At 35.5% G+C, this 11,403-nt stretch overlaps 1 non-coding gene across 1 annotated transcript; it reads right to left on the reverse strand.

The window, feature by feature from the left end:
• Positions 1-2,869: 2,869 nt before the first annotated feature.
• Positions 2,870-2,976, reverse strand: LOC131152538 (small nucleolar RNA R71). The gene has a single exon (XR_009136031.1). It is a non-coding gene; the product is annotated as a small nucleolar RNA R71 (small nucleolar RNA).
• Positions 2,977-11,403: the final 8,427 nt, after the last annotated feature.

Genomic DNA, 11,403 nt, shown 5'->3' on the forward strand with positions numbered 1-11,403 from the left:
ATTCCTACACCTTGCAATTGATTTGCAAGTAAGGAGAACTAGAAAAACAAACTCTTTATTTCAAAATGATATTTGCTAATAAGTATGTAAGAGAGTATGAAAAATATGTTTGGAATATTGAGTATATAGCAAAATAGGTATAAAAGATTTGAGAGAATTTTTCCTAATTACTTTTGCTAATCTCCTTGCTAATCAAGACATATGAGGGGGTATACATAGATATCCCTCAAATTTTGACCATTGGGGACCTATTGGGTATTTTGAAATTGTTTTAGTAAAAATTAACCCCAATTTCCCTTAATAAATCACGGTAAAAATAAGGCAACCCGAGAGATTTGGTCTCCTAGACCTTAGGGACGGTCGTCCGAACAGACACACAGAGAAAAGTAACTTTTTCACATTCAGGTGCCCGAGGGAAGGTTCAGGTGGCTGAGTGATTACGCGCTTAAATTACATAATTAGGTGTTTTAATTCATGCATTACGAATTATATTTTTTATTAAAATGCCTAATTACTATCAATATTCTAACATTGTGTTCTATCTATAAAATTTGGGTTTTATTGAGTAATGTATGAAATTTTGGTATTTTTTATTGCAGGGCAACTATTAGAAGCTAAAAACCGATGGTACTTTGTAATCTGTGCGTAACTCTCTCATCTGACCTCCGATTCAAATGATTTAGGATGCTATAGAAAGATAAGAAAACATTCTACAATTTTCATGTTTTGCGTTTTGTGAAATACTAGCTGCATTAAGGTTGAAATCAGACGTGAAATTACCATACGCTGTTTTATGGACTATTTCGACAATTCTCCGTAATATGGGTGTAACTTTTTTGTCTGAACTCCGATTGAGACGATTCATAATTATGGGGAAAGTTGAGAAATATTTCTACAACTTTTGTGTTTTGACTTTTGAGAGTTACGTACTATAGGAGGGTCAAAATTGGGCTTGAAGGTGGAGGGCAGATCGTGTACCTGTGAAAAAAGAAAAGAAAAGAAAAGTAAAAAAATATGATGCGACCCGGCCATGCAGCCGGGTCATCTTAGAGCAACACGCTGGGTGAGGAGCAAAAGAAAGAAAAGGAAAGAAAGAAAGGAAAGGAAAGAAAAGGAAAGAAAGAAAGGAAAAGAAAGGAAAGAAAAGGGAAGTTGGAAAAGTAAAAAGGGAAGGAGACATTTTTTTTAGGTTTTCTTGGTGGGGGGAGCTAGGCAGAAGGTTTGGACAAGGAGACATGTGCTGGGGCTGAAAAGAGGAGAGGCCGCACCACACAGGAGGATTGAAAAAAAAATTTATTTTTTTGGTAAGACACATAAGGGAGGCCGGACCACACACAGTTTCAGCAAAGAAGAGGTGGCTACGCACAGAAAATTAAAATCTTTTCGGGAACTGGAAGCAGCGAGCAACGACGGTGTTCGCGGCGAGCGACGGCGATGTTGCGAGTGTTGATTTTTTCTTTACTCTCTAAATAAAAGAAAACATGGTGAAATCTTTATTTGTTGGATTTAATTTTCAGAATGAACTAAATTTTTGTATTCTAGGAAAACGATGTAGCCAGTTTTGAACTATGCTTGCTCTTTGATGCTAACCTGAAGTAGTTTTCATTAATGTTTGTTTGAGTTATTTTGTGCTTAATTCTTTTAATTAATTGGCCATTAATTAAATTATATTAGTCTTGGGATTTGCTACCGAAAGGGGGGATTATAGGATAGATCTTGGATAATTCAGCGTAGGTAAATATAGAGATCGAAAGATTTGTATGAACCTATGTAGCATTAAAAATCAAGGGTCTTATTGCGTTCTTGCGTTATTAATTTGTATAATCGTATGTTAAATAATAAACAAGAATATGTTATGATTGACTATCAAAAAAGGCTTTTGGAAAAATTGGAGATTTGCTAATAAACAGAGAATACGAATTCGAATTGGCTAGATGAGTAAAACATAGTGAGAATCTTGGTGAAATCAGTTTCTTAGAAATTCTCACCATTAGTAATTTGATACGCGGCATCCAGTTTTAAATTCTCTTGAATAGTTTATTTAAAGTAGGTTTGTTTAAATTTCGCAGTCTAAAATTATTAATTTTTCTAAATAAAATCAAGGGTATTATAAATTCGGTACTTGGTAAAATGAAGACATCAATCCCTAAGGACGATACTCTACACATCATTATATTATAAAACTACGATACTGTGCACTTACAATTTGCACCGATAAAGTTTTTGGCGCCGTTGCCGGGGATTGAGTTTTTTTTATTTTTGCGAATATCGATACAAAGTAATCTTGATTTTAATTTAGAATTTTATTTATTTATTTTTATTTATTTATTTTTATTTTATTTTATTATTATTTTTTCTGTACTTTTGGTGTGTTTTTTTATGTTGGATGTACAGTGCTAGAACATGTGCCATTATTCCTTTTGATTCGGAGATTGAAAGAACACTTAGAGTACTAAGGAAAAAGAGGGTACTAGCCATGGAGAATGGACAAGTTAATGCACAGCCACGCGCCTTAAGGGATTATGTACGGCCAGTTGTGAATGACAACTATTCGGGTATCAGACGCCAGCCCATTAATGCCAACAATTTTGAGCTCAAACCCGCATTAATTAGCATGGTGCAGTAGACCCGGTTCAGTGGATCACCACTTGATGATCCCAATATCCATCTGGCGATGTTTCTAGAGATTTGTGATACTGTGAAGATCAATGGTGTTACTGAAGACACCATTAGACTGAGATTGTTCCCTTTTTCTTTAAGGGATAAAGCAAGAGGTTGGCTACAGTCTCTACAACCAGGGAGTATCACTAGTTGGAGGGACATAGCAGAAAAATTTCTTGCTAAATTCTTTTCACTTGCAAAAACAGCTCAACTCAGGAGTGAGATTGGTTAATTCAAGCAACATGATTTTGAATCACTTTATGAAGCATGAGAAAGATATAAGGATTTGATTCGACGCTGCCCACAACATGGATTTTCGGATTGGCTGCAGATTCAGATGTTCTATAATTAATGGGTTAAACAGGAAAACTCGAACTTTAGTTGATGCTACATCTGGGGGAACTTTGATGTCAAAGACACCTGAGGGTGCTACTACTCTTTTGGAAGAAATGACCTCAAATAACTATCAATGACCAACTGAAAGAACTATGACTAAGAAAGTTACTGGAATTCATGAATTGGAGCCGTGTGCTGCACTTTCAGCTCAAGTTGCTTCTTCGTCTCATCAGATTTCAGCTTTGACAACCTAGAGGATACCACAAAGTGCAGAATATGTGGCAGCTACAAGTAGGACAAATCCGAGCAATGAAGCGAGTCATGAACAGGTTCAATACATCAACAATCAGAACTACAATTATAAGGGTAATTCAGTGCCACAATATTACCATCTAGGGCTTCGAAATCATGAGAATTTGTCTTCTGGAAATACAAAAAATGTGCTACAACCTCCTGCAGGATTTGATAGTCATCAAGGTGAGAAGAAAATATCACTTGAGGATGCAGTGATATCTTTTGTTGAGGAGACAAAAGCGAGGTTTAAAAAGACAGATGCACGACTAGATAACATTGAGACTCATTGTAACAATATGGGAGCCACCATGAAGAATCTTGAAACACAAATCAGGCAACTAGCCACGACCATCAATACCCAACAGAGAGGAACTTTTCCTAGCAACACATAAGTGAATCCTAAGGAACAATGCAAGGCTATCACACTTAGGAGTGGAAAAAAAATTGAGAAGTCACCAGCAAAGGAAACCATGTCCACACCTACAACTGAATAATGGCCGAAGCAAGAATAAAGGGGAAGAAGAGGAGATTGTGGATGATACACCAGGAGAGACTGACACACATCCAACAATTTCATTTCCTGACAATCCTCCTATTCTCTTTACTCCACTTCCCTATCCTCAACGTTTTCAAAAGCAAAAATTAGATAAGAAATTTTCTAAGTTTTTGGATATTTTAAAGAAAATTCACATTAATATTCCTTTTGCAGATGCCAAACTATGTCAAATTCCTGAAGGAGATCATTTCCAAGAAAAGAAGGTTGGAGGAGTTCGAAACAGTGAAGCTTACCGAGGAGTGTAGTGCTATTCTCCAAAAGAAATTGCCTCAAAAATTAAAAGATCCATAGAGTTTTACTTTGCCTTGCACTATTGGAAATTCATTTTTTGATAAAGTTTTATGCGATCTTGGTGCTAGCATTAATCTTATGCCACTTTCTGTTTGCTAGAAAATTGGGACTTGGAGAGATGAAACAAACAACCATTTCTTTGCAACTAGCAGATCGATCCATCAAGTATCCACGTGGAATCATAGAAGATGTATTCGTAATGTGGATAAATTTATTTTTCTTGCTGATTTTGTGGTATTAGATATGGAGGAAGACCAAGAAGTTCCACTAATTCTTGGCCGACCATTTTTTGCCATTGGAAGGGTCTTAATTGATGTTCAAAAGGGCGAGTTAACATTAAGAGTGGACAAGGAAGAGGTTATGTTCAACATATACCAAGACATGAGATTCCCAGAAGATCCAAGTACTTGCTTTCAGGTAGATGTCATTCAGCAAGGTGTAGAAAAAGTCTTTCAAAAAGATGTATCATCTGATCACCTAGAATGATCTTTGTAGCAAATTACAACACAGCAGCGTGTGGGGAGGCTAGAACCTATGGTAGCAAAGAAGGATTCTATAATCTCTAAAGAAAAGATGCAGCAACCTATATCTCCAGAGTTGAAACAATTCCTTGAGCATCTTCACTATGCATTCTCAGGTGATGCGTATGAAAATGCAAAAATCTAAAAAGAGCAGACGAAGAAGTGGCATGAAAAATAGATTCTTAGGCGTGAGTTTGTTGCAGAACAGCAGGTTCTACTCTTCAACTCGCGATTAAAACTCTTCCCAAGTAAGTTAAGGCCAAGATGGACAAGTCCTTATACAATTGACAAAGTTTTCCCTTTTGGAGCAATAGACTTGAAGGACAAGCTAGGGAAAATATTTAGAGTTAATGATTAGAAACTGAAGCACTACTATGGAGAACAAATGGAGAGGAACTATGCATTTATTCCTCTTGGAGATCTTGGTTGATGAAGATTGAAACGTCTGGCTGGAGACGTTAAAACAAGCGCTTATGGGAAGCAACCTAAAGATTTTTATTTTGTTTATTTCTTTTATCTTTATTACTTTATTTATTTATTTATCTATGCACTTTTGAATAATTTAGATTTTTGATGCAGGTTTATTTGGAACGAGTATAGAGCTGAAAATTTAATTCCTCGACGGATTCACCAAAAAGCCAGGGAAGTTTCTTCCTTTTCTTCACTCTTTCTCATTTTTGAATAACATTGAAAAAAAAATTGTGTGAATATGGATGATTAGGCAATGCATGACACTATTAATGCCCTTCATATACTTGCATATAACCTAGGAGTACACACTTGGGTCATTTATGTGTCGTTTCTATTTATATGGCTAAACTATGAATCGTAACTCATTGAAGGTTGATTGGTAGTTCAATTGTGTTAATCTAGCTATATAAACTCTTGTATCTACATGGTATCTCTTGAGGCTAAAAAAATACACGTTCATGTGACTTGTTGCACTTAGGGTTCCTTGTGAACACTGAGAGAGCGCCTGTGGTGACTGTGACTCCTTGTGAGGTACTATTGAGCCATTTATCATTCTTTTGAGTTTTTAACGTCAACTCAGAGTTCATAAAACTCAACTTTCCCTATTTTTTTTTTCTGGGTATTCTTTGTACACTAGTCTTGGTTTTTGAATATCTAGCCTAAAGGTGATATCTAGTGGGGAGATAGAAACCTAAGTCGTGTAGCCTACTCAAGATGTGAAGGCTGAGCCACCCCTTGAAATAGACTTATTTCATGGGCTCTTGCGCAAGCTTAATGCACATGGGTGGTATGAAAACAATAAAAGAAGTGTTATGATTGTCCTAATTTACCATGAAAAGAAAGAAATTGAAAAATGAGCATAAGAAAGAAAAAGAGAAATAAAAATACCCTAGAAGAGGTGAAAGATTAATACCTGCTCCACACAACTACAACAAAAGTCAGGGACACGACACATGTTCTCCACATATGAAGACTCTTCACTCGCCTAATGCCTCAGATGTATTCATGCCTAGTTTGTGAATAAGTTGATCTAGGGTGGTCTTGGTTGGACATGGTGAGTAGGTGAGAAGATGCTAAGGTGAAGGACCCGACACCTCGTAAATAGGTTGGATCCTTTTCAAATTGCTCAACTTCGTACATTTAGCGTTTGTTCCTTGCAGTATGTGAGATGTTTGATCATGACACTCTTCCTCACATACGATAAGTGAACTCATCCTTTTTGAGTGTTTTTGAGGGTATACCAGTTAGGCCGAGTCAAAGCGACAATTCTTTAGGTGTCCACGGATATCCTGGGTGTAACGAGTCACACACATTACACATGTTTTGAGATTTTGCCTATTTATACTCGAATTTATATGACTACATTAACTCTGAATTGTGCTCGCTGGTTAATTTTACGTGCGTTTACTATTCTTAATGGCTATATAATGAGGAGACTTGCATGAATGACTTACTTCGGAGTTGCGAGCATTGTGTATGAATGAGATTGTGTGTAATTTGGTGATATTCTTGTATATGAAATGGTATAGTTGTGTTGCATGTGCGTTCATTCATTGAAATTTTTGGGTACCACCCTGAATTGCATTCACGTTATTTGCTAGGGACTAGCAAAACTTTAGTTGGGGGGGTGTGATTTCGCGCTTAAATTGCGTAATTAGGTGCTTTAATTCATGCATTACGAATTCAATTTTTTTTATTAAAATACCTAATTACTCTCAATATTTCTCATATTGTGTTCTATTTATAAAATTTGGGTTTTATTGAGTAATGTATGAAATTTTGGTATTTTTTATTGTAGGGCAACTATTGGAAGCTAAAAATCGATGGTACTTTGTAATCTGTGTGTAACTCTCTCATTCGACCTCCGATTCAGATGATTTAGGATGCCATAGAAAGATAAGAAAACATTATACAATTTTCATGTTTTGCGTTTTGTGAAATACTGGCTGCATCAAGGTTGAAATCAGACGTGAAGTTACCATATGCTATTTTATGGACTATTTCGACAATTCTCCGTAATCTAGGTGTAACTTTCTCGTCCGAGTTTCGATCGAGACGATTCAAAATTCTAGGAAAATATGAGAAAGAGTTCTACAACTTTTATGTTTTGATCTTTGAGAGTTATGGACTGAAGGAGGGTCAAAATCGGGCTTGAAGGTGGAGGGCAGATCGTGTACCTTTGAAAAAAGAAAAGAAAAAAATAAAAAAATAAAAAAAAGTGTGATGTGACTCGGCCATGTGGCCGAGTCATCTTAGAGCAGTATTCATCTTAGAGCAGTATGTTGGGTGAGGAGCAAAAGAAAGAAAAGGAAAGAAAGAAAGGAAAAGAAAGGAAAGAAAGAAAGGAAAAGAAAGGAAAAAAAAGGGAAGTTGGAAAAGTAAAAAGGGAAGGAAACATTTTATTTAGGTTTTTTGGTGGGGGGAGCCAACAGAAGGTTTGGAGAGAGAGGCATTTGCTGGACCTAAAAAGAGGAGAGACCGCACCACACAAGAGGGTTGAAAAAAATTTTTTTTTTTTAGTGAGACACACAAGGGAGGTCAGACCACACACAGCTTCAGCAAAGGAGAGGTGGTTGCGCACATCAAATTAAAATCTTTTTGGGAACCGAAAGTGGCGAGCAATGGCGGTGTTTGGGGTGTTCGCGGCGAGCGATGGCGATGTTGCGAGTGTTGATTTTTCCTCTACTCTCCAAATAAAAGAAAACATCGTGAAATATTTATTGTTGGATTTAATTTTTGAAATGAACTAAATTTTTGTATTCTAGGAAAACGATGTAGTCAATTTTGAACTATGCTTGCTCTTTGATGCTACTCTGAAGTAGTTTTCATTAATGTTTATTTGAGTTATTCCACGCTTAATGCTTTTAATTAATTGGCCATTAGTTAAATGATATTAGTTTTGTGATTTGCTTATGAAAGGGGGGATTATAGGATCGATCTTGGATAACTTAGCGTAGGTAAATATAGAGATCGAAAGACTTGTATGAACCTATGTAGCATTAAAAATCAAGAGTCTTATTGGGTTCTTGCGTTATTAATTTGCATAATCGTATGTTAAATAATAAATAAGAATAGGTTCTGATTGACTATCGAAAGAAGCTTTTGGAAAAATTGGAGATTTTCTAATAAACAGAGAATACGAATTCGAATTAGCTAGATGAGTAAAACATAGTGAGAAACTAGGTGAAATCGGTTTCTTAGAAGTTTTCACCATCAGTAATTTGATACGCGGCATCTAGTTTTAAATTCTCTTGAATAGTTTATTTAAAGTAGGTTTGTTTAAATTTCGCAGTTTAAAATTATTAATTTTTCTAAATAAAATCAAGGGTATTATAAATTCGGTACTTGGTAAAATTAAGACATTAATCCCAAAGGACAATACTCTACACATCATTATATTATAAAACTACGATACTGTGCACTTGTAGTTTGCACCGATCAGTGAGCCAAGGCAATTTTCGAAACTGCTCGAGATTCGATCGCTTGGTTCATAGTTCGGTTTGCCGAACATGATAATTCGGTCGCCTGGGGTATTTTTGAACTAAGTATTTGGGCGCCCGGGGAAGGTAAAAAGTGATCGTTCTTATGTTAGGTCGCCCGTGGACTTTCAGTTCCAATTAGGTTCGGTCACCCTGTCTATGGTCAATTGTTGACCCTTTGCACATTCGATCTCCTGAGCCATTTTTAACTCTCTAGGTTTGGTCGCCCGAATCCCTATTTTTGTCCTATTTGAGATTAAACAATTTACCCCTATTTTCATAGATATGACTTGTAAGATAGAGGGGCTTTTCCAAGTGATGTATAAGGACCTATGGTCAGTCTACAACCTAGGCTTTTTAATTAAGCCTAAAAATCTAGTGTCGGTCGACCTAAAGTCTTTTCTATGGTCTTTTGATTTCTCTATGGTCAGACTATGACCTTTGAGCATAAACCTATCATGCATGTAGATGCATTATTACAGATTATAATAATTATTACAAACCCAAAATGAAAACATAATGTACTACAATACAACTTGAAACAAACAAAAAACTTCATGCTCTGCTCCTCTGCAAATTCATGGATTGCACCAAATGGTGTGCGCATTTAAGTGCTTTTCGGCTTCCATTGCTCATCTGTCATCCGTGCTTAGAAAAATAAACATATTCAAACACTTAGCACACAGATGAGATATTGTGGTTTGTCATAATCAAAATAGAGATCAGACTCAAAAAGTTAACACTCTCTTTTAAAATGAGAAGTTTTTGGACCTGTAGTCTAGACACCAGAAGATGTCTAACCCAATGGATACAAATGGGTATTTGTGCGTAAGCGGAATGAAAATAATGAAATTACTCGATATAAAAATAGGCTTGTGGCACAAGGTTTCTCGCAGAAACCCGGAATTGATTATAAGGAGACATATTCTCCTGTAATGGATGAAATCACTTTTAGATTCCTAATTGGGCTAGCAGTCGTTGAACAACCGAGCATGCGTCTTATGGACGTAGTAACAACATACTTATATGGATCGTTAGATAGTGAAATTCAAATGAAAATCCCTTAAGGATTTGAATTTCCTGAAGCAAAACCTAGTAATTTATATTCAGTTCCAACATTCCTTATATAGATTAAAGCAATCTGAACGCATGTGGTACAATCGATTAAGTGAGTACCAAGTGAAAGAAGGATTCATAAACAATCCAATTTGTCCATGCGTTTTTATTAAAAGATTAGAATCCGGATTTGCTATAATTGTTGTTTATGGTGATAATTTGAATTTAGTTTGAACTCCTGCAGAGCTCAATAAAGTTGCTAATTATATAATGACAGAGTTTGAGATGAAAGATTTAGGAAAGAAAAAATATTATCTTGGTTTACAGATTGAACATTTAAATGGTGAAATTCTTGTTCATCAATCTAAATATATCGAAAAAGTATTAAGGCAATTCAATATGGATAAAGTTCATTCTCTGGGATCTCCAATAATGGTGCGATCACTTGATGTTAAGAAAGATCTATTTCTATCTTGTAATGAGAGGGAGGAATTACTTGGTCTTAAAGCACCATATTTAAGTGCTATCGGTTCTTTGATGTATTTGGAAAATTGTATAAGACCTGACATTGCATTTGTTGTGAATGTACTAGCAAGATATAACTCTGCTCCTACTTGGCGACACTGGAATGGGATTAAATACATTTTACGTTATTTGAGAGGTACATCTAATTTGGGTTTATTTTACTCCTTTGATTCCAAATCTCAACTAGTAGGATATGCAGATGCTGGATATCTATCTGATCCTCACAATGCTAAATCTTAAACTGGATATATATTTCTTTATGGAAAAACTGCTATATCTTGGAAATCAATGAAGTAGTCGATTACAACAACGTCCTCCAATCGTTTGGAAATGCTAACTATTCATGAAGCTAGCAGAGAATGCATGTGACTTAGATCAATGATTTCTCATATTTAAGAAAATTATAGCCCTCAAGCAATCAAGGATATTCCAATAGTTTTGTATAAAGACAACGACACATGTATAGCTCAACCGAGAGGAGGATACATAAAGGGTGACAGGACAAAGCATATCTCTCCAAAATTTTTTCTATACGCATGAACTCCAGAAGAATGAAAATATAAATGTACAATAGATCTGATCAAGTGATCATCTAGCAGATTTATTCACCAAGACTTTACCAACTACAACATTCAAGAGACTGGTTCATCTTATCAGAATGAAACATCTTAAAGATCTTAGTTAGATAAATTAATATATGGGTGACATCTAAGTAGGAGTGTTGTGAAATGAATGATGGATATCACCATCCCCATAAATGTCTTCAACACACCTACCCCATCTCTAATCTCCCTCACGTTTCCCACTTGAATCCATTATTATTATTATTAGACAAACCATTTGCCATTTCAATTAGAAACTAAGAGTGCAAAGTACAAAATATAGAATGCAGAATACTGAGCGTAGAACACAGAAAGAAAAGAACATGTAGAAAATAGAGAAGAAAGAAGCAGGAGAGAAAAGAGAAAGTGAGATATTTTGTAAGGTAAGAAGGTGACATATTTGTAAAAAAAAAAAAATGCTTTTATATGTTTGCAATATAAATTTTTGGGTAAAAGACACTTACTTTCCTTACAGTTTAACAAATAAATATGAACTTTTCTTAAGGTTTTAAAAATCACACATGCTTCTTCTGATATTTCAAACATCCAATATCTCTTGACATTTGATTTTTAAGACACTTGTATATCTCAAAAAAATTATTTTTTTGTCA

The sequence above is a fragment of the Malania oleifera genome, chromosome 3, assembly GCF_029873635.1.
Source record: "Malania oleifera isolate guangnan ecotype guangnan chromosome 3, ASM2987363v1, whole genome shotgun sequence".
Lineage (NCBI taxonomy): Eukaryota > Viridiplantae > Streptophyta > Magnoliopsida > Santalales > Ximeniaceae > Malania > Malania oleifera.